This window comes from Mesocricetus auratus, unplaced genomic scaffold, assembly GCF_017639785.1.
Source record: "Mesocricetus auratus isolate SY011 unplaced genomic scaffold, BCM_Maur_2.0 Super-Scaffold_4256, whole genome shotgun sequence".
Lineage (NCBI taxonomy): Eukaryota > Metazoa > Chordata > Mammalia > Rodentia > Cricetidae > Mesocricetus > Mesocricetus auratus.
This window is the reverse complement of record NW_024429182.1, coordinates 112,109,036-112,132,072: the sequence shown is the minus strand read 5'-3', so window position 1 is coordinate 112,132,072 and position 23,037 is coordinate 112,109,036. Positions and strand designations below refer to the sequence as shown.

The 23,037-nt window shown below is 39.5% G+C and overlaps 1 pseudogene; it reads right to left on the bottom strand.

Moving 5' to 3' along the window:
• Positions 1-23,037, bottom strand: part of LOC110342356 — a 54,599-nt pseudogene that overhangs the window by 2,311 nt on the left and 29,251 nt on the right.

The window sequence follows — 23,037 nt, the reverse complement described above, 5'->3', positions numbered from 1 at the left end:
TTCTTAACTCCCCTGTTTCCTATAATTCCTGATCGTCCATCTGTAGGAGGGTTTGCTGAACTCTGCTCAATGTTTGGTTGTGAGTTTCTGCATCTACTCCAATCAGTTGCTGGATGATGCTTCTCTGATGATGATTTGGCTAGACACTGATCTATGAGTGTATCAGAATATCAGTAGTAATCATTCAACAGACATTTATTTTTCAGTCATATTTGGCTCTAACCAAGTTATTTTATCCTATCCAATCTCTGTTTCTTGGCCATCCAGTGTTGGGAATGAGATGCCTATATTGAGTGGGGGATTGATCTGTAATTCTCTTTGTTGCATCTTCATGCAGTTTGTGTATCAGGGCAACTGTGGTGTCATAAAAGGAGTTTCACAGTCTGCCTTCTGATTCCATTGTTTGGAACAATTTGAGGAGTTTCAGTATTAGCTCTTCTTTGAAATTCTGGTAGAATCTTTGTAAAACCATCTTGTACTGGTCTAGCTGTGGTTAGGAGAATTTTAGTGACTGCTTCTAATTCCTTAGGAGTCACAAATATATTTAAATTGTTCATCTGGTCTTGAATTAATTTTGGTATGTGGTCTCTATCCAGAAAATTATCCAGTTATTTCAAATTGTCTAATTTCTTGGAGTACAGTTTTTAAGTATGACTTGATGATTCTCTGGTTTTCCTCGCTGTCTGTTGTTATATCCCCCTTTCCATTTCTGATTTTGTAAATTTGGGTATTCTCTCTCTGTCTTTTTGTTAATTTAGATTGGGGTTTTTCTATCTTGTTGATTTTCTTGAAGCTAGTGGGGCAGAGATGGGTGGAGGAGTGGGCTAGGGTTAATGTTGTCCAAGTGGGTGATCACTCACAGTTTCCTGCAGTTGGTTCAGGTGCTGTCTGTGTCTCCAGGAACTACTGATGCTGCAGGTGATGGAAGTCTCCTTCTTATTCTTCATCTGGCATATGGCAGTAGTGAGGATTCTTGGCACAACTTATTTTGTAGTTCATCATCCAGGGAAGTTAGGGCAGGAATTGTTCTGTGTTTGATGATTTTGCTAGCAATCTATAAAGACTGGAACATAAGATTGAAATGCTAACAGAAAAGTTTTGTTTCATGTCTGAGAGCAATAACAAACTAGCTGATAGAACATTATTTCTGGAAGGCAGTTTACATGATACTCAGATACTTTCTAAGGATGTGAATATTAAATATTTGGAATCACATATAAATAATGAATGCAAAACATGACCAGTTCAATGACATCCTTGAAAATTTGCTATTTTATTTTTTTATTATTTTAATTTTATTTTATTAATATTATTTTTTGGTTTTATGAGACAGGGTTTCTCTGTATTGTTTTGGAGGCTATTGGTCCAGCCCAGCCTAGAACTCACAGAGATCTGCCTACCTCTGCCTCCCAAGTGCTGGGATTAAAGGCGTGCCCTGCCTGGTTTATTTTAATTTTAAATAGCTTGTTTTACATGTCAATCCCAGTTCCCTCTCCCTCCCCTCCTCCTGCACCCTCACCATCTCCCCCAGCCTCACACCCCATTGCCAATTCCTTCTACATGGGTGATATCTAGAGTCTGTCATTTCACTCAGGGTAGTGTTCAGGCACTTCTCTAAGAGTCCAGGCTGAGAGATCATCCCTCTTTGTGTTATGGTCACATGATGTCTGTTTGTATTCTAGGGATAAACACTGATCCACTGCTCAGGGCCCCATAGGTTGCCCAGGCCTCCTCACTGACTCTCACATTCAGGGGGTCTGGATCAGTCCCATGCTGGCCTCCCAGCTTTCGGTCTGGGGTCCAAGAGCTCTCCCCTGTTTGGATCAGCTGTCTCTGCTGGTTTTGACAGCCCATTCTTTGCCAATTTGCTCATTGCTCCTCTCTCTCTGTCACTGGGTTCCTTGTGTTCAATTCAGTGTTTAACTGTGGGTGTTTGCCTCTGCTTCCATCAGGATGAAGGCTCCAGGATGGTTATAGACATCAAGTTCATTATCAGAAATGGGCATTCGAGGTGGTCTCTCCACTATCGCTTAGCTTGCCAGTTGGTGTCATCCCTTTAGATCAGTAGAGGTCACACTGGTGCCTGATCTGTCTTCTAACCTGATTCCCTCTTCCCCCTATTCTAAACCCTACTCAACCTTCCTGTTGCCCCATGACCTACTCTCTCTTCCTCTTCTCCCCCTCTCTTGTTCCCAGCTCCCACTTCCCCCACCTTTTGCCATGTTCCCAATCTGTTCAGAGGATCTTGCCTCATTTCTCTTCTCTTGGGTACCATGCATATATTTTAGGTTCTTTCCTGTTTCCCAGACTCTCTGTCAGTGGAATTGCAGACTGGCACTATCCTGATCCATGTCTAAAATCCATATATGAGTGAGTACATACCATGTTTGTCTTTTTGTGACTGGGTTACCTCACTCAGGATGGTTTCTTCCAGTGCTATCCATTTCCCTGCGAATTTCAAGATTCCGTTGTTTTTTCTGCTGAGTAATACTCCATTGTGTAAATGTACCATATTTTCTCTATCCACTCTTCAGTTGAGGGGCATCTAGGTTGCTTCCAGGTTCTGGCTATTACAAATAATGCTGCTATGAACATAGTGGAGCAGATGCCCTTGTTGTATGAATTTGCTTCTTTTAGATATATGCCTAAGAGTGGAATTGCTGGGTGTTGTGGTAGATTGATTCCAATTTTCCTGAGGAATCTCCATACTGATTTCCAAAGTGGCTGTGGAGGAGTGTTCCCCTCTCTCCACATCCTCTCCAGCATAAATTGTCTTCAGTGTTTTTTATTTTAGTCATTCTAACAGGAGTAAAATGGTATGTCAAAGTTGTTCTGAATTGCATTTCACTGATGGCTAAGGATGTTGAGCACTTTCTTAAGTGTCTCTTTGCCATTTAAACCTCCTCTATTGAGAATTCTCTATTTAGTTCTGTACCCCACCTTTTAATTGGATCCTTTGGTATTTTGGAGACTTGTTTCTTGAGTTCTTTGAAAATTTTGGAGATTAGCCCTCTGTCAGATGTAAGGTTAGTGAATATCTTTTCCCATTTTGTGGCCTGCCTTTTTGTCTTTTTGACTGTGTCCCTTGCCTTACAGAAGCGTTTTAGTTTCAGAAGGTCCCATTTGTTAATTGTCGATCTCAATGCCTGTGCCACTGGTGTTATGTTTAGGAAGTGGTCTCCTGTACCAACTCGTTGAAGAGTATCTCCCACTTTCTCTCCTAAAAGTTTCAGTGTGGCTGGATTTATGTTGAGATCTTTGATCCATTTGGACTTAAGTTTTGTACAAGGCGATAAACATGGATCTATCTGCAGTCTTCTGCATACCAGTACCCAGTTATGCCAGCACCATTTGTTGAAGATGCTTTCTTTTTTCCATTGTATAGTTTTAGCTTCTTTGTCAAAAATCAAGTGTTCATAGGTGTGTGGGTTAAAATCAGGGTTTTCAGCTCAGTTCCATTGGTCTAACTGCCTATTTTTGTGCCAATACCAAGCTGTTTTCAGGACTATAGCTCTATAATAGAGCTTGAAGTCAGGTGTGGTGATGCCTCCTGAAGTTCCTTTATTGTATAGAGTTGTTTTGGCTATCCTGGGCCTTTTGTTTTTCCATATAAATTTGATTAATGTTTTTTCCAGGTCTGTGAAGAATTTTGATAGGGATTTCATTGAATCTGTAGATTGCTTTTGGCAAGATTGCCATTTTTATTATGCTGATCCTACCAATTCAAGAGCATGGGAGATCTTTCCATTTTCTGGTATCCTCTTTGATTTCTTTCTTTAAAGAATCAACGTTCTTGATATACAGGTCTTTCACTCCCTTGGTTAACATTATCCCCAGATATTTGATGCTGTTTATGGCTATAGTAAAGGGTGATATTTCTCTGATTTCTTTCTCAGTCAATTCATCATCTGTATATAATAGGGCCACTGATTTTTTTGAGTTTACCTTGTATCCTGCCACATTGCTGAAGGTGTTTATCAGCTCTAGGAGTTCCCTTGCGGAGTTTTTCAGGTCACTTATATAAACTATCATATCATCTGCAAATAGTGAAAGCTTGACTTCTTTTTTTCCTATCTGTATACCCTTGATCTCCTTTTGTTGTCTTATTACTGTAGCTAGAATTCAAGTACAATTTTCAAGAGACATGGAGAGAGTGGATAGTCTTGTCTTGTTCCTGACTTTAGAGGAATTGCGTTGAGTTGCTCTCCATTTAGTTTGATGTTAGCTGTTGGTTTACTGTATATTGCTTTTATTATATTCAGGTATGTGCCCGTTATCCCTGATCTCTTTATGACCTTTATCGTAAAGTCATGCTGGATTTTGTGAAAGCATTTTCAGCCTCTAGTGAGATGGTCATATGGTTTTTCTTTCACAGTTTGTTTATATGGTGGATTATATTGATAGATTTTCTAATGTTGAACCATCCCTGCATTCATGGGATGAAGCCTACTTGATCATGGTGGATGATTTTTCTGATGTGTTCTTGAATCCGGGTTGCTAGTATTTCATTGAGTATTTTTGCATTGATGTTCATGAGGGAAATTGGTCTATAGTTCTGTTTCTTAGCTGTGTCTTTGTGTGGCTTGGGTATCAAGGTAATTGTAGCCTGGTAAACAGAGTTTGGCAGTGAGCCTCCTGCTTCTATTGTGTGGAACACTTTGAGGAGTATTGGAATTAGCTCTTCTGTGAATTTCTGGTAGAATTCTGCTCTGAAGCCATCTGGGCCTGGGCTTTTTTAGTTGTGAGAATTTTGATGACTGCTTCTATTTCATTAAGTGTTATAGGTCTGTTTAGATTTTAAACTGTTCTTGATTTAGTTTTGGCAAGTGATATCTCTCCAGGAAATTGTCCATTTCCTTTAAATTTTTGAATTTTGTGGAGTACAGATTTTCAAAGTATGCCCTGATGATTCTCTGGATTTCCTCAGAGTTCATTATTATGTCCCCTTTTTCATTTCTTATTTTGTTTGTTAGCATGCTCTCTGTCTGTCTTTGGTTAGTTTGGACAGAGCTTTGTCTATTTTGCTGATTTTCTCCAAGAACCAACTCTTTGTTTCAATGATTCTTCTCAGTGTTTTCCTGGTTTCTACTTGATGGATTTCAGTCCTCAATTTAATTATTTCCTGGCATCTGCTCCTCCTGGGTGAGTTTGCTTCTTTTTGTTCTAGAACATTCAGCTGTGCTATTAATTCTCTAGTGTGACTGTTCTCCAGTTTCTTCATGTTGGTACTTATTGCTATGAACTTTCCCCTCAGCACTGCTTTCAAGTGTCCCATAAGTTTGCATATGTTGTGTCTTCATTCTCATTGAATTCCAGGAAGTCTTTAATTTCTTTTTTTAAATTTCTTCCTTTACCCAGGGATAGTGCAATTGTGCATTGTTCAATTTCCATGAGTTTGTAGTGTTTCTGTGATTTGTGTTATTGTTGAATTCTAATTTTAATGCATGGTGGTCTGATAAGATGCAAGATGTTATTCCCTTTTTTTGTATCTGTGGAGATTTGCTATGTTTCCTATTATGTGGTCAATTTTAGAGAAGGTTCCATGTGGCGCTGAGAAGAAGGTATATCTTTTTGTGTTTTGGTGGAATGTCCTATAGATATCTGTTAAGCCTATTTGGATCATAACTTCTATTAGTTCTTTTGTTTCTTTGTTAATTTTCTGTCTGGAGGTCCTGTCTAGTGGTGAGAGCAGAGTGTTGAAGTCTCATACTATTCATGTGTGAGATTTTACGTGCAATTTGAGCTTTCGTACTGTTTCTTTCATGAATGTAGGTGCCTTTGTATTTGGGGCATAGATGTTTATAATTGAGACTTCATCATGATGAATATGAAATGTCCTTCTTAATCTCTTTTGATTGATTTGAATTTGAAGTCTACTTTGTTAGATATTAGGATTGCTACACCTGCTTGTTTCTTGGGTCTGTTTGATTGGAAAACCTTTTCCCAACCCTTTACTCTGAGATAACATCTGTCTTTGATGTTGCGATGTGTTTCTTGTATGTAGCAGAAGGATGGGTTCTGTCTTCGTATCCATTCTGCTCATCTGTGTCTTTTTATAGGCAAGTTGAGGCCGTTGACATTGAGGGATATTAATGGCAATTGATTGGTGATTCTTGTTTGTGCTTGATTTATTGGTAGTGATGTTATTTTGTGTAGTTTCTCCTTCCCTTTTCTTTTGGTGTTTTGTAAAGTGGGATTATATATTGCCTGTGTCTTTGTGAGTGTAATTATCTTCCTTGGATCTAGGTTTTCCTTCTAGCACTTTCTGTAGACCTGGATTCATGGATATGTATTGTTTAAATCTGGCTTTGTCATGGAATATTTTTTTCTCCATCTATGGCAACTGAAAGCTTTGCTGGATATGGTAGTCTGGGATGGAATCCTTGTTCCCTTAGCATTTGTAGGACATCTGTCCAGGATCTTCTGCCTTTCATGTTTCCATTGAGAAGTCAGGTGTTATTCGGATAGGTCTGCCTTTATATGTTACTTGGCCTTTTTCTTTAGCTGCTCTTAGTATTTTCTCTTTATTCTGTAGGTTTGATTATTATATGGTGAGGTGACTTCTTTTTCTGGTGCAGCCTATTTGGTGTTCTGTAAGATTCTTGTATTTTCATAGGCATATCCTTCTTTAGGTTAGGGAAGTTTTCTTCTATGATTTTGTTGAATATGTTTCTGTACCTTTGAGCTGCATTTCTTCGCCTTCTTCTATACCTAATATTCTCAGGTTTGGCTTCTTCATGGTGTCCCATATTTCCTGGATATTTTGTGTTAGGTATTTGCTGGTTTTGAGATTTTCTTTGGTTGACAACTGTATATCCTCTAATGAGTCTTCAACCCCTGAGATTCTCTCTTCTATCTCTTATATTGTATTGGTGATATTTGCATCTGTAGTTCCTGATAGTTTACCCAGCTTTTCTATTTCCAGCATCCCCTCATTCTGTGTTGTCTTTAATGTTTCTATTTCAGCTTTCAATACTTCAGCTGTTTGAGTTGTTTCCTTCATTTGTTTCATTTTTTTTCTTGGTACCCTTTAGATTCTTTGAGAGATTTGTTTATTTCTTGAATTTTCCCCCCATTTCATGGATGTTTTTGTTTGTTTTTCTTCTATTTCTTTAAGGGATTTCCTTGTTTCTTCTTTGAGGGTCTCTATCATCTTCATAAAATAATTTTTAAGGTCTGTCTCCTCTGCTTCATCTATGTAGTGCTTTACAGGTCTTGCTGGTGTTGGTTCCCTAGATTCTGGTGGAGTCATGATGGTCTTTCTATTGCTGAGTGAGCTCTTATTCTGTCTTCTTCCCATCTCTTCTTCCAGTGGGTGCTGGTGGGGTCTTTACCCCTCCACTGGTCTCCTTCCTTCCTGAAGCTGAAGCTGGGGATGCTGACATTGAAGCTTAAGCTGAAGCTGGGGTTGCCAGAGGTTGGGGCTGGAAGGGCTGATGTCATTCCTGAAGCTGGGCTTGCATGAGTTTGTGGCCTGGAAGGCCTGATGTCTTTCCTGTGTGGGCGGGTCTTCTGGATGCCAGGAGTGGACTCCGGAAGCTTGAGGGGATGGGTGTTGGGCAGGGGATGGGGAGTGTCCCCCTGGATACCCAAGGCCATCTGAAGCTGGGATCGCCAGAGTTTGGGGCCTGGATGGGCTGACATCTTTTCTGAAGCTGGGATCACCGGTTTTGGGGCCTGGAAGGGCTGATGTCTTTCCTGTGTGGGCGGGTCTTCTGGATGCCAGTAGTGACCTCCAGAAGCTTGAGGGGATGGGTGTTGGGCAGGGGATGGGGAGTGTCCTCCTGGAGACCCAAGCTCACCTGTAGCTGGGATCTTCCTGGAAATTTATTTGACCCAGGAACTTTAAGTTCTCAGAGAAACAATGGTAAATAGATTGTAGGTCTCAGAAGATATCCAATTTGATACTTCAGAATTGGTCATACAAGCAATATGTCATGAAAGAGGTTTACCTACACCTCTCAGATGTGGGAAGACCTCCCTAAGTTTGTTATGCCCTCTCCTATGGACTTCCCAGTATCTATAACCAAAAAACCATCAACAAAGAAACACCCAAAAGGCTTTGTTGCTTATCAATGGGAAATTATACAGATAAAAGACCTAAAGAGAATCAAGGAGGCCATTGTTTCTTATGATCTTAATTTTTCCTGTGTCAGGGAGCTCCTGAACTCATCAACCACTTCAAATAGAGTGACCCCTAGAGATTGGAGCCAACTGGCCTCAGTGGTACTCAAAAATTCATCTCAAATACAATGGAGAGAATTATGGAGGCAAGAGGCAAAAGCCCCAGAGAGTCAGGGATTAAAGAAAGGCTATGAAGTGCCCCAAGACAAGATTCTTGGGGAGGGTGTTTTTGCTGAACTAAAGGCTTAGGCTGCATATGATGAGCACATATTGTCTTTATGCTGTAGAACTTCTTTGAATGCTTTGTATAAGGTTTATGAAACAGTAAACACAATGCAACCCTATACCAAATAGTGCAGGGTCCAAGGGAAAGGTTAACGGAAATTTTAGAAAGATTGTCCAGGGCAGTAGAAGTACAGGTAACAAATCTAGAATCTAGGTGACTCCTCATAGAATCTTTGGCACACAAGAATGCAAATCCACAATGCAAGCAGGTACTTTGACCATTAAAATAAGATCAGTGCCATTGGAGGAATGGGTCCTATATACAGCTAACCTTGAGTATAACGGTCATAATATAGAAGCTTGGGTAGGTGAAGCGATTTTACAGGTTTGAAAGGTACCCAGATGCCAAATACCTTAACTGTGACAATATAGAAGCCTGGGTAGGGGAGGCAATCTCCAGAAATTTTAAAAGACATAAAAATACTACAGTGCTTTAACTGTGGTAGAATAGGACATCAGAGTAGGTACTGTAGACAAAGCATTCCTAGAAATAATGCTTCTGCTAGGAATGCTTCAAACAAAAGGTCTCAGCATTCTGGTCTCTGCAGGAGGTGTGAAAAAAGCAGACACTCTACCAAGGAATGCTGGTCGACCACAGACAGAGAAGGTAAACCTTTACAGATAGGAAACGGGTCCAGGGGCCTCTTGGTGGCCCCCAGATCAAAAGTAGTCGGTCATTCCCAGTAACAGTGGAGGACTGCCTCTCCTAGGAAAATTAGGAGATCCACTGCTTATTGGATAATACATTAGCTACAGGGGATGAACCAAGTGAAACTGGAGAAAATAAAAAACGTATAGTTTGGCAAACTTCTATACAGGATCACAGACCCAAGTTGCCAAGTAAATTAAATAATAATGTGATTACTGGGATTGTAGACACTAGATATGACATTACTATCATAAATCAGAAGTCTTGGCCCTCGAGATGGCCCCTAAAAGTTGTAAATGTTCAATTCTTAGGGATTGGAACCCAATTTCAAGTAAAACAAAGCATTAGATGGGTTGACTTTATTGGTCCAGAAGGACAGAGCGGAAGATTGAGACCACATATCATAGAAATTGCTATAAATCTCTGGGGTCATGATCTATTACAGCAATGGAATACTCAGATTACCATTCCTCCTGTACCAGATATGCATCATAGACAAGGTCTTTGTGGTAGAAAAAATATTGTAAGGCACTGCAGAAAACAGATTCCAAACATACAGGCCATACAGAAACAGGATGCTAGTGCAAACCTACAGAGCAACCAAAAGCTCTACCCTTATAATGGCTAACAGATGTACCTGTCTGGGTAGGTCAATGGCCTATGACCTCTGAAAAGTTAGATGCATTGGAAAATTTAGTTCAGGAACAGCTAGATGCTGGACATATTGAAGAATCAAATAGTACATGGAATTTCCTGTATTTGTTATCAAAAAGAAGTCTGGGAAATGGAGAATGGTTACTGACCTGAGAGCTATCAGCAAGGTAATACCGCCTATGGGCTCTCTACAACCTGGGATGCCACTAACTTCTACAATCTGTCCAGAACTTCGGACAAGAGCTTCAGTCAACACTAGAACTCCAGTCAAGAACTTCAATCAAGCATCTCTTGCCAAGCACAGACTGTCTAACCTACTTAAGATTCTTGTTACACTAACATTGTCTTCTCACAGATCCCCATGAGATTGTCATTGTTCTATTTCAGCAGGAAATAGTTTTGAGAATTCCATGTCTCATCTCCCTACTGTTGATATTGCAGGATAGTTTACACCTGATAATGTTAGTGTTCAATTATTTTAGGGTTGGAAATGGAAGGAGGTGCTCAGACTTGGGTTTGTCTTTCAGATAAGGTTAGGTTTAGATGGGATAGATGTATGAGACATTTTGTTCATTGATACAAGTTAGTTTTGTTTTAAGTTTAAATATATTCTTTAGACTAAAAAGGGGAATTGTAGGAAGAGACTTTAGGACTGTACCACTAGCCATGCCCAGGTGTGGCTAGAAGTACATACAGATGTGGTAATAAAATGCAGTGAACTGCACCGCTAACCACGTGTGGCTAGAGCTGCGTTTGAAGGTGGTAATAAAATGTGGTTCAGGAGAGATGCATGCTCTCTTTTTGGCTTCTGGTTCTGTGGCAAAAGCTGCTGACTCACCTTGGTTGTTTGTTTTTCTCTTGTAAGTAATTTCTACAATAAATAGTTACCTATACCCTCATCAAGTGTGCTGTTTATTGTTACATTTGTTTTCTCTGTGTTAGCTTGTATTTTATTCATCATGGATTTGTATTTCTTTGCAATATATTTGGCTATTCTCTTTCTTTTCTTCAGCTCAATATATTTCTTCCTGTAGTTTATCTTTGTTTGGTTTGTTGGGTATAATTTTTTTATATTTTTAAATTTCAATAAGAAGCAATATTATTTTACATATCAATCCCAGTTCCCTTTCCCTCCCATTCTCCCATGCCACCCACTGACACCACATGCCATCCTCTTGTGCTCCCCAGGGAGGCTGAGACCTTCCATAGGGGATCATCAAAGTCTATCACATCATTTGGGGCAGGGCCTAGTACCTCCCCTGTGTGTCGAGGCTGAGGAAATATCCCTCTTTGGGGAATGGACTCCAAAATTCCATTAGTACACTAGTTATAAATACTGTTCCACTACTAGAGGACACATAGACTGTCCAGGCCTCCTAGCTGACATCCACATTCATGGGTCCCAGTTCAGTCCAATGCTGATTTCCCAGCTCTCAGACTGGTGTCCTTGAGCTTCCCCTTGTTCAGATCAGCTGTTTCTGCAGTTTTCCCCCAGCATGGTCTTGACTCCTTTGCTTATCACTCCTCCATCTCTACAACTTCATTTCAGGAGTTCAGCTCAGTGCCTACCTGTGGGTCTCTGTTTCTGCTTCCATCAGCTACTGAATAAAGTCTCTAGGATAACATATAAGTTAGTCATAATTCTCATTATAGTGGAAGGGCATTTATGTAGCCTCTCCTGTAGGAGGAAAACAGAACACCACCATTAGCCATGTGACTTATTAGAGGCATATACAGAGGAGGTAATAAAAGGGCAGTTCACCACACCACTTACCACACCCACTTTAGGCATGACTAAAGACGTATACAGACGTAGGTGATCTACGTCACCAGCCAGGCCCACTTTTGGGCATGGCTAGGGACATTACAAAGGAAGGTGTAAAAGATTGAACAACAGAAGTCTCACTCTCTTTTTCTGGCTTTCTGGCTTCCAGTTCAGTGGTGGAAAACTACTCAGCACATCTGGATTACTTGTTTCTCTCTTGTGAGTAATTTCTACAATAAGTACTTATTTTTACTTTCAGTAAGTGTGCAGTTTATCATTGCAGCATCACTCTCCATTATTGCTTAGATTCTTAGTTGGGGTCATCCTTATGGATCTCTGGACATTTCCCTAGTGCCAGATTTTTCTTTAAAGCTATAATGGCTTTTCTATGAAGGTATCTCTTTTCTTTCTGTCTTCTATTCTTCCCCCAACTCAATCTTCTGCTCCCTCATGTCTACCTTCCCTATTCTCTCTTCTCCTAACTTCCTCTCCCCTTCCCCTATGTTACAATTTGTTCAAGAGATCTTGTCCCTTTCCCCTTCTCCAGGGGACCATGTTTGCCTCTCTTGTTTCCTAGCTTCTCTGGAGGTGTGGATTGTAGGCTGGTTATCCTTTGTTCTATGTCTAATATTTATATATGAGTGAGTACATACCATGTATGTCTTTTTGTGACTAGGTTACCTTACTCAGGATGGTTTCTTCTAGTTCCATCCATTTGTCTACAAATTTCAATATTCCATTGTGTTTGTTACCACAGAGTAGTACACCTGTGTGTAAATACACCACATTTTATTTATCCATGCTTCAGTTGAGGGGCATCTAGGTTTCTTCCAGCTTCTGGCTATTACAAATAATGCTGCTGTGAGCATGGTTGAATATATGAATGTGTATCCTTTGGATATGTGCATAAGAGTAGAATTGCTGGATCTTGAGGTAGATTGATTGCCATTTTCCTGAGGAACTGCCACACTGATTTTCAAAGTAGGTGTTCAAGTTTGCACTCCTACCATCAGTGGATGAGTGTTTTCCTTTCTCCACATCCTCTCCAGCATGAACTGTCTTTGGTGTTTTTGATTTTAGTCATTCTGACAGGTGCAAGACGGTAACTCAGAGTTGTCTTATTTGCATTTCTATGTCAGTTAAGGATGTTGTCTTTCAGGGATTTTAGCTTCCTTCATTGAGAATTATCTATTTAGTTTTGTACTCCATTTTTAATTGGATTATTTGGTAACTAGCTTCTTGAATTCTTTGTATATTTTGTAAATCACTCCTCTGTCAGATGTGGCATTGGTGAAGATCTTTTCCCATTTGGTGGGCTGGCTTTTTGTCTTGCTGACTGTGTCCTTTGCCTTACAGAAGCTTCTTAGTTTCAGGAGGTACCATTTATTAATTTTCAATCTCAGTGTCTGTGCTACTGGTCTTAATGTTCAGCAAGTGTTCTCCTGTACCAAATAGTTCAAGGATACCTCGCATTTTCTCTTCTAAGCGATTCATTGTGTTTGGAGTTATGTTGAGGTATTTGATCAATTTGGACTTGAGTTTTGTGCATAGCAACAGATATGAATCTATCTGCAATCTTCTACACATCAGCATCCAGTTCTGCCAGCACCATTTGTTGAAGATGTTTTCTTTTTTTCCATTCTATAGTTTTAGCTTCTTTGCGAAAAACCAGGTATCTGCATGTGTGTGGGTTAATATCATGGTTTGCAAATCAATTCCATTGGTATGCCTATCTGTTTTTGTGCCAACATCAAGCTCTTTTAAGTATTATACCTCTATAATAGAGCTTGAAGTCAGGGATGGTGATGCTTCCAGAAGTTCCTTTTTTTTTACAGGATTGTTATAGCTATCAGTGGTCTTTGTTTTTCCATATAAAGTTGAGTATTGTTCTGTTAAGGTCTGTGAAGAATTGTGCTGGGATTTTGATGGGGATTGCATTGAATCTGTAGATTGCTTTTGGCAAGATTGCCATTTTTTACTATGTTGATCCTACCTATCCAAGAGCATGGGAGATCTTTCCATTTTCTGGTATATGCTTTAATTTCTTTCTTTTCAGTTCTGGAGTAGGGATTGGGTGGGGGTTTGAGGGTTTGGTGAGGGCAGGGAAGGGAGAGGGAGCTGTGAGTGTCATGTGAAGCAAGCTTGTTTCTAACTTGAATAAAAAATAGCATAAAAATCTGGAAAAAATAAATAAACTTGTACAAATATTTGGATTCAGCAAGATAGGATAGATAATGAAATGTTTTCTTTAAATTTGTCAAATACAAATAGACTGGACATTGTGTTATTCTTACTTCATAATTGTTCTTATTGTATATATTTTTACTATGTTAGAGTTGAAACATTTTCTTTTGATTTAGACAAACAGGGGAAATGCTGTGGGATATTTGTATACTTGTGAAGGTGTATTGATGTGACTTGTGCAATGAAAAATTGAACAGCCAAAAAAAATGAAAAACAACAAACAAACAACAACAAAAAATCAGGGCCAAGGTTGGCATTTTCTGTGAAATTTCTTCCATTATAATATCTGAAAAAAATGAATTCCCCTGGTGGGAGGATAAAATTTTGGCAGAAAAAAAATTGGCAAAGTCAAGAACTGCCAGTAGTCCTGCAATACAGTGTCCTACATTGCTTTTGTCTGTTATATGCAGATTTTTGTCGTTTCCATCATCCTGGCTTTATCATTTGAACAACTGAGCTTTCAGCATACAAATGGCCCAGATAGGGAACATGAATAGGATGCCTCTTTGCACTCTTGTGGATCAGACAGAAGCATAATTTCAGTGGCAGTCTCTTTAGATACACTCCACACTAACAATGTATTAAATACTTCAGACAGTATCATATGAATAAAAACTGCTACATGCCAACATAAAAGACTCAAAGTTCTTCTGATCCAGGCCTTTCACTTGATTGGTTATAGTTACCCCAAAATATAATACTTGTTTGAGGCTATTGTAAAGGGTGATGTATCTCTGATTTCTTTCTCAGCCCATGTATGTAGTAGGGCTACTGAGTTTTTTGAGGTAATCCTGTATCCTGCCCCTTTGTTGAAGGTATTTGTCAGTTGTAGGAGTTCCCTAGTAGAGTTTTTCAGGTCATTTATGTAAACTATCATCTGCAAATAGCGAAAATTTGACTTCTTCATTTCCAATTTGTATCCCTTTGATCTCCTTTTGTTGTCTTACTGCTCTAGTTAGAACTTCAAGTACAATATTGAAGAGATATGGAGAGAGTGGACAACCTTGTCTTGTTCCAGATTTTAGAGGAATCACGTTGTATTTCTCTCCATTTAGTTTGATTTTAGCTGTTGGTTTACTGTATATTGCTTTTATTATGTTCAGGTATGTTTCTGTTATTCCTAATCTCTCCAAGACCTTTATCATTAAGGGGCATTGGATTTTATCAAAGGCTTTTTCAGCATTTAATGAAATGATCACGTGGTTTTTCTGTTTCAGTTTGTTTATTTATTTTTTTATAGGAAATCTTTACTGCTTTATTTTTGGAAAACCTTTGTCAGGATGTTTTTGCTCTTTGTATCATCTGTGCCCCTTGTGAATAGGTTTGGCATTTAATAACACTTCTGACATAATAACAGAACAGAACCAACATCTCCATTAAAAGTGAAAAAATATGCCATTTAAAACTTCGTATTGATGATATGACCTTCCAATGATAATATTACACTGATGACTTACAATGAGATATTTCTACATAATGGTATTCAAATTAAATTAATTTTTAGATTTCTTTTTTTTCACTCTTTATAAACATTTTTATTCATTTGTTTTTAATTAAAAATTATGCCACTTGCTTCTTCCCTTTCTTCCTGCTACCTCCTTCCATTTATTTCTTCCCACTCCTTCTCAAACTGATGGCCTCATTTTCTTTGAACATTATTGTTACATGTTGTTGTGTGACAAAACTTTTGTTGGCGAGACACCACATACATGTCTATCAAGAGCACACAACAGGTCCCAATGCATAGATATTACCAAAGTCCATCTTGGTGAACCAACGACTTTTATTGAAGTTCCTTATGAGAATATGAGTTTGATGTTACTTACTCAAAGACAGCTGCATCACCAATGTTCACCCCAACATAGGTGGCAGCTCACAAAAGCTGGGAACCTGAAGCACACTGAACAGGTTGGAGAGTGTCCTTTCCAAGTGACTCAGTTGTTCTAAACCTCTTCTAGGCAACTGGGCTGGTTTCTACTTCTTCCAGGCAGTTGGTCTGGTCTCAGGTCTTTGCTTGTTTCCTTTTGGAAGTGAGGTGCCTAGTGAATCTTGTCATTTTTTTAAATTTTATTTTCCAGTTTAAATTTAGATAAGAATCAAGGTTGCTTCACAAGTCAGTTCCAGGTCTCTCTCCCATTCCCTCCCTTCCTCCCGTGCCCTCCCCTTCCCCCCCATTATCCTCTCATTTCTCCAGGGAGGGTGAGGCCCTCCATGGGGGTGTCCATAGTGTGTCATTTCATATAGGGCAGGGCCTAGACCCTTTCCCAAGAGTTCTGGGTGAGAGTGCACCTCACATTGTTCTATTGGAGTCCAAAGTCCGTGTGTATACTTGGGATGGGTACTGATCTGCTGCCCAAGGCTCAATAGATTCCCTAGGCCTCTTCACTGACACCCAGATTCAGGGGGTCTTGCTCAGTCCCATGCTGGCTTCCCAGGCTAATGCCTGGGATTCAAGAGTTAACCTTTGTCTGGTCAGCTGTTTCTGGGGGTTAAACCAGCCCAGTCTTAATCCCTTTGATCATCAGTCCTCCCTCTCTGTTACTGGCTTTCTTGAGTTCAGCTCAGTACTTAACCAAGGGAGTCTGCCTCTTCTTCGATCAGCCACTAAATAAAGTTTCTGTTTCCCAGACTCTCTGGCCATAGGATTGAAGGCTGGCACTCCCCAGATCTATGTCTAAAATCCATATATGAGAGAGTACATGCCATGTTTCTCTTTTTGTGACTGGGTTACCTCACTCAGGATGGTTTCTTCTAGTGTCATCCATTTGCCTGCGAATCTCATGATTCCATTATTTTTTTCTGCTGAATAGTACTCCATTGTGTAGATGTACCACATTTTCTCTATCCACTCTTCGGGTGAGGGACATTTAGGTTGCTTCCACGTTCTGGCAATTACAAATAAAGCTGCTATGAACATAGTGGAACAGACCTCTTTGTTGTATGAATGGGCATCTTTTGGATATATGCCTAAGAGTGGAATTGCTGGGTCTTGTGGTAGGTTTATTCCCATTTTTCTGAGGAATCTCCACACTGATTTCCAAAGTGGCTGAACCAGTTGGCACTCCCACCAGCAATGGAGGAGTGTCCCCCTTTCACCACATCCTCTCTAGCATAAATTGTCATTGGTGTTTTTGATTTTAGCCATTCTGACAGGGGTGAGATGGTATCTGAGAGTTGTTTTGATTTGCATTTCCCGGATGGCTAAGGATGTTGAGCACTTTCTCAAGTGCCTCTCAGCCATTTTAGACTCCTCTATTGAAAACTCTCTATTTAGTTCTGCAGCCCACTTTTTAATAGGGTCCTTTGGTGTTTTGGAGACTTGCTTCTTGAGTTCTTTGTAAATTTTGGAGATCAACCCTCTGTCAGATGTGGGATTAGTGAATATTTTTTCCCATTCTGTGGGCTGCCTTTTTGTCTTGCTGACTGTGTCCTTTGCCTTACAGAAGCTTCTCAGTTTCAGTAGGTCCCATTTATTAATTTTTGATCTTACTGCCTGAGCTACTGGTGTTATGTTCAGGAAGCTGTCTCCTGTACCAATTCGTTCAAGGGTACCACCCACTTTCTCTTCTAAGAGGTTCAGTGTGGCTGGATTTATGTTGAGGTCTTTGATCCATTTGGACTTAAGTTTTGTGCATGGCGATAGACATGGATTGATCTGCATTCTTCTACATGCCAGTCTCCAATTATGCCAGCACCATTTGTTGAAGATGCTTTCTTTATTCCATTGTATATTTTTAGCTTCTTTGTCAAAGATCAGATGTTCGTACGTGTGTGGGTTAATACCCGGGTTTTCAATTCGATTCCATTGGTCTACCTGTCAATTTTTGTGCCAATACCAAGCTGTTTTCAGGACTATAGCTCTATAATAGAGCTTGAGGTCAGGGATGGTGATGCCTCCGGACGTTGCCTTGTTGAACAGGGTTGTTTTGGCTATCCTGGGTCTTTTGTTTTTCCTTTAAAAATTGATTATTGTTCTTTCAAGGTCTGTGAAGAACTGTGCTGGGATTTTAATGGGGATTGCATTGAATCTGTAGATTGCTTTTGGCAGGATTGCCATTTTTACTACATTGATCCTACCTATCCAAGAGCATGGGAGATCTTTCCATTTTCTGAGGGCTTCTTTAATTTCTTTCTTTAAAGATTCAAAGTTCTTATGATACAGGTCTTTCACTTGTTTGGTTAGCGTTACCCCAAGGTATTTTATGTTGTTTGTGGCAATTGTAAACAGTGATGTTTCTCTGATTTCTCTTTCAGCCCTTTTATCATCTGTATATAGTAGGGCTACTGATTTTCTTGAGTTGATCTTGTAGCCTGCCACTTTGCTGAAGGTGTTAATCAGCTGTAAGAGTTCCCTGGTAGAGTTCTTTGGGTCATTGATGTAAACTATCATATCATCTGCAAACAGTGAAAGTTTGACCTCTTCCTTCCCAATTTGTATCCCCTTGATCCCCCTTTGTTGTCGTATGGCAATAGCTAGGACTTCAAGTACCATGTTGAAAAGGTATGGAGAGAGTGGAAAGCCTTGTTTTGTTCCTGATTTTAGAGGAATTGCATTGAGTTTCTGTCCATTTAGTTTGATGTTGGCTGTTGGTTTACTGTATATAGCTTTTATTATGTTTAAGTATGTCCCTGTTATCCCAGATCTCTCCAAGACCTTTATCATGAAGGGGTGTTGGATTTTGTCAAAGGCTTTTTCAGCATCTAGTGAGATGATCATGTGATTTTTGTTTTTCAGCTTGTTTATATGGTGGATTACGTTGATGGATTTTCGTATGTTGAACCATCCCTGCATTCATGGGATGAAACCTACTTGATCGTGGTGAATGATTGTTTGATGTGTTCTTGGATCCGATTTGCCAGTATTTTATTGAGTATTTTTGAATCAATGTTCATGAGGGATATTGGTCTGAAGTTCTCTTTCTTAGTTGTATCTTTGTGTGGCTTGGGGATCAAGGTTATTGAAGCCTCATAGAAAGAGTTTGGCAAAGACCCTTCTGCTTCTATTGTGTGGAACACTTTGAGAAGAATTGGTATAAGCTGTTCTTTGAATTTCTGGTAGAATTCTGCACTGAGGCCATCTGGACCTGGGCTTTTTTTGGTTGGGAGACTTTTGATGACAGCTTCTATTTCCATAGGGGTTATAGGTCTATGTAAATTGCTTATCTGTTCTTGATTTAATTTTGGCAATTGATAGCTGTCCAGGAAGTCATCCATTTCCTTTAAATTTTCGAATTTTGTGGAGTACAGGTTTTCAAAGTATGACCTAATGATTCTCTGGATTTCCTCAGAGTCTGTTGTTATGTCCCCCTTTTCATTTCTAATTTTGTTAATTTGCATGTTCACTCTCTGCTGTTTGGTAAGTTTGGACAAAGGTTTGTCTATCTTGTTGATTTTCTCAAAGAACCAACTCTTCGTTGAGTTGATTCTTTGTATTGTTTTCCTGGTTTCTACTTTATTGATTTCAGCCCTCGATTTGATTATTTCCTGGTGTCTACTCCTCCTGGGGGAGTGTGCTTCTTTGTGTTCTAGAGCTTTCAGCTGTGATGTTAATTCTCTGGTATAACTGTTCTCCTGTTTCTTCATGTGAGCATTTAGCGCTATGAACTTCCCCCGTAGCACTGCTTTCAAAGTGTCCCATAGGTTTGGGTATGTTGTGTCTTCATTCTCATTGAATTCGAGGAAGTCTTTAATTTCTTTTTTTATTTCCTCTTTGACCCAGGGATGGTGCAGTTGAGCATTATTCAATTTCCATGAGTTTGTAGGTTTTCTGCAATTTGTGTTGTTGTTGAATTCTAATTTTAAAGCATGGTGGTCTGATAAGATGCATGGAGTTATTCCAATTTTTTTGTAGCTGCTGAGGTTTGATATGTTGCCAAGTATGTGGTCGATTTTTGAGAAGGTTCCATGTGGTGGTGAGAAGAAGGTATATTCTTTTTTATGTGGATGAAATGTTCTATAGATATCTGTTAATCCCAGTTGGGTCATTACTTCTATTAGCCCTTTTGCTTCTTTGTTCAGTTTCTGTTTGGTATTCCTGTCTAGTGGTGAGAGTGGTGTGTTGAAATCTCCCACTATAACTGTGTGGGGCTTTAGATGAGATTTAAGTTCTAATAATGTTTTTTTAACGAATGTGGATGCCTTTGTATTTGGGGCATAGATGTTCAGAATAGACACATCCTCTTGGTGGGTTTCACCTGTGATGAGTATGTAATGACCTCCTTCATCTCTTTTGATTGATTTTATTTTAAAGTCTAGTTTGTTAGATATTAGGATTGCTACCCCGGCTTGTTTCTTGGGTCCATTCGATTGAAAAATTTTTTCCCAACCTTTAATTCTCAGGTAATGTCTGTCTTTAAGGGTGAGGTGTGTTTCCTGTATGCAGCAGAAGGAAGGGTTCTGTCTTCGAATCCAATCTACTAGTCTGTGTTTTTATGGGTGAGTTAAGGCCATTAATATTGAGGGATATTAATGACCAATGATTGCTCATCCTTCTTCGATTTGCGATGGTTGTTGTTGGTGGAATTATGTGTGGAATTTCACCCCTTTGTTCTTTTGGCTGTTGGTAGAGAGAGATTCTCTAATGCTTATGTTTTTCTGGTTGTAGTTAGCTTCCTTGGGTTGGAGTTTTCCTTCCAAAATTTTCTGTAGGGCTGGGTTAGTGGACACATATTGCTTGAATCTAGTTTTGTCATGGAATATCTTGTTTTCTCCGTCTATATTGATTGAGAGCTTTGCCGGGTATAGTAGTCTGGGCTGGCATCCGTGGTCTCTTAGTGTAGGTTGAATATCTATCCAGGACCTTCTGGCTTTCAGCGTTTCCATGGAGAAATCAGGTGTAATTCTGATAGGTCTGCCTTTATATGTTACTTGACCTTTTTCCTTAGCTGCTCTTAATATTCTTTCTTTATTCTGTATGTTTGGGGTCTTGATTATTATGTGGCGAGGGGATTTTTTTGTGGTCCACTCTATTTGGTGTTCTGTAGGCTTCTTGTACCTTCATTGGCATGTCTTTCTTAAGGTTGGGAAAGTTTTCTTCTATGATTTTGTTGAATATGCCTTCTGCCCCTTTGAGCTGGATTTCTTCTCCTTCTTCTATACCTATTATTCTTAGGTTTGGTCTTTTCATGGTGTCCCATATTTCCTGGATGTTTTGTGTTAAGGATTTGTTGGATTTAAGGTTTTCTTTGGTTGATAAATCCATTTCTCCTAGCGTATCTTCAACACTTGAGATTCTCTCTTCCATCTCTTCTATTCTGTTGGTAATGCTTGTTTTGGTAGTGCCTGTCTGTTTGTCCAGCTTTTCTATTTTCTGCCTTTCTTCAGATTGTGTTTTTTTAATGACTCTATTTCAGTTTTCAACCCTTGCAGTGTTTGCATTGCTTCTTGCAATTTTCTGTTTATCTGTTCGTCCGTTTGTTGCCTTTTATGAATTTTTTGGTTTGTTCTTTCTTCCATTTCTTGCATTTTTTGGTTTGTTTTTTGTTCCATTTCTCGCATTTTGTGCTTTATTTCTTCTTCCATTTCCTGCCTTTTTTGGTTTGTTTCTTGTTCCATTTTTTTTCATTTTTTGCTTTGTTTTTTCTACCATTTCTTGCATTTTTTGCTTTGATTCTTCTTCCATTTCCTGCCTTTTTTGGTATGATTCTTCTTCCAATTCTTGCATTTTTTGCTTTGTTTTTTCTTCCATTTCTTGCATTTTTTGCTTCATTTCTTCTTCCATTTTCTGCCTTTTTTGGTTTGTTTTTTCTTCCAATTCTTGCATTTTTTGGTTTGTTTTTTCTTCCATTTCTTTGAGGGATTTTCCAATATCCTCTTTTAGGGCCTCTATCATTTTCATGAAAGTGCTTTTAAGGTCGTTCTCTTCTGTTTCGTCCGCATTGGAATGTTGGGGTCTTGCTGGTGTGGAGTCTCTAGAATCTGGCGGTGTCATATTTGTTTTTCTGTTGCTGACTCTGTTTTTGTATTGTCTCTTTCCCATCTCTTCTTCTAGTGGGTACAGAAAGAGCCCCTTTCTGGTCTGGGGACCAGCGTTCCCTTTTTGGTGGGTACTAGCAAGTCCAATAATCTGGTGGTTCTTCTATTCCTTGTCCGAATGCTGGTCCCGTGGGTGGAGAAGAAGAACAGGAATCTGGGGCGCTTATCCTCTTACCTGGTCCCCTGGACCCTATGCTGGGTCCTGTTGTACTTGATCCCGAACAGCTACTCCCCTGGTCTCCCTGGGTCCTCTGGTTTCCTGGTCTCGTTGGTGGGAGAGAAGACCTGGGGTCTGGGTGCTTGGCTCCCGCCGGGATTGGGAGCTCTGTGCAGTTCCCAGGGGATCTGCAGGCACTGGAGCACAGGCCGGGAAGCCGGCCTGTTTACCTGATGCTGCTGCTCAGTTTGTTTATATATTGGATTACACTGATGGATTTTCATATATTGAGCCATTCCTGAATCCCTGGAATGAAGCCGACTTGATCATGGTACGTGATTTTTCTGATGTGCTCTTAGATTTGTTTCACCAGTATTTTATTGAGTTTTTTGCATCAGTGATCATGAGTGATATTGGTCTGTAGTTCTTTACCTATCTTGTGTCTTTGTGTGGTCCAGGTACCAAGGTAATTGTACCCTCATAAAAAAAAGTTTGGCAATGGACCTTCTGCTTCTATTGTGTGGAACACTTTGAGAAGTATTGGTATTAGTTCTTTGAATTTCTGGTAGAATTCTGCACTGAAGCCATCTGGACCTGGTCTTTTTTTAGTTGGGAGACTTTTGATGACTGCTTCTATTTCATTAGGGGTTATAGGTCTATGTACATAGGTTGCCTGTTCTTATTTAATTTTGGTAAATTGTCCATTTAATTTAAATTTTTGAATTTTGTGGGGTACAGGTTTTCAACATACGATCTGATGATTCTCTGGATTTCCTCAGTGTCCATTTTTATGTCCCCCCTTTCTTTTCTGATTTTATTAGTTAGCATGCTCTGTCTCTCTCTGCATTTTGGTTAGTTTGGGTAATGGTTTGTCTGTCTTTTTGATTTTCTTGAAGGAACATCTCTATGTTTCATTGATTCTTCATATTGTTTCCACTTTTTTGATTCCAACCCTTAGTTTGCTTCTTTTTTATGCTGTTAATTCTCTAGTGTGACTATTCTCCAGTTTCTTCATGTGACAACTTAGTGCTATGAAGTTTCCTCTTAGCACTGCTTTGAAAGTGTCCCATAAGTTTGGATATGTTGTGTCTTCATTTTCACTGAATTCTAGAAAGTTTAGTTTCCTTTGTATTTCTTCTTTGATCCAGGAATGATACAATTACACATTTTTCTTGAGTTTGTAAG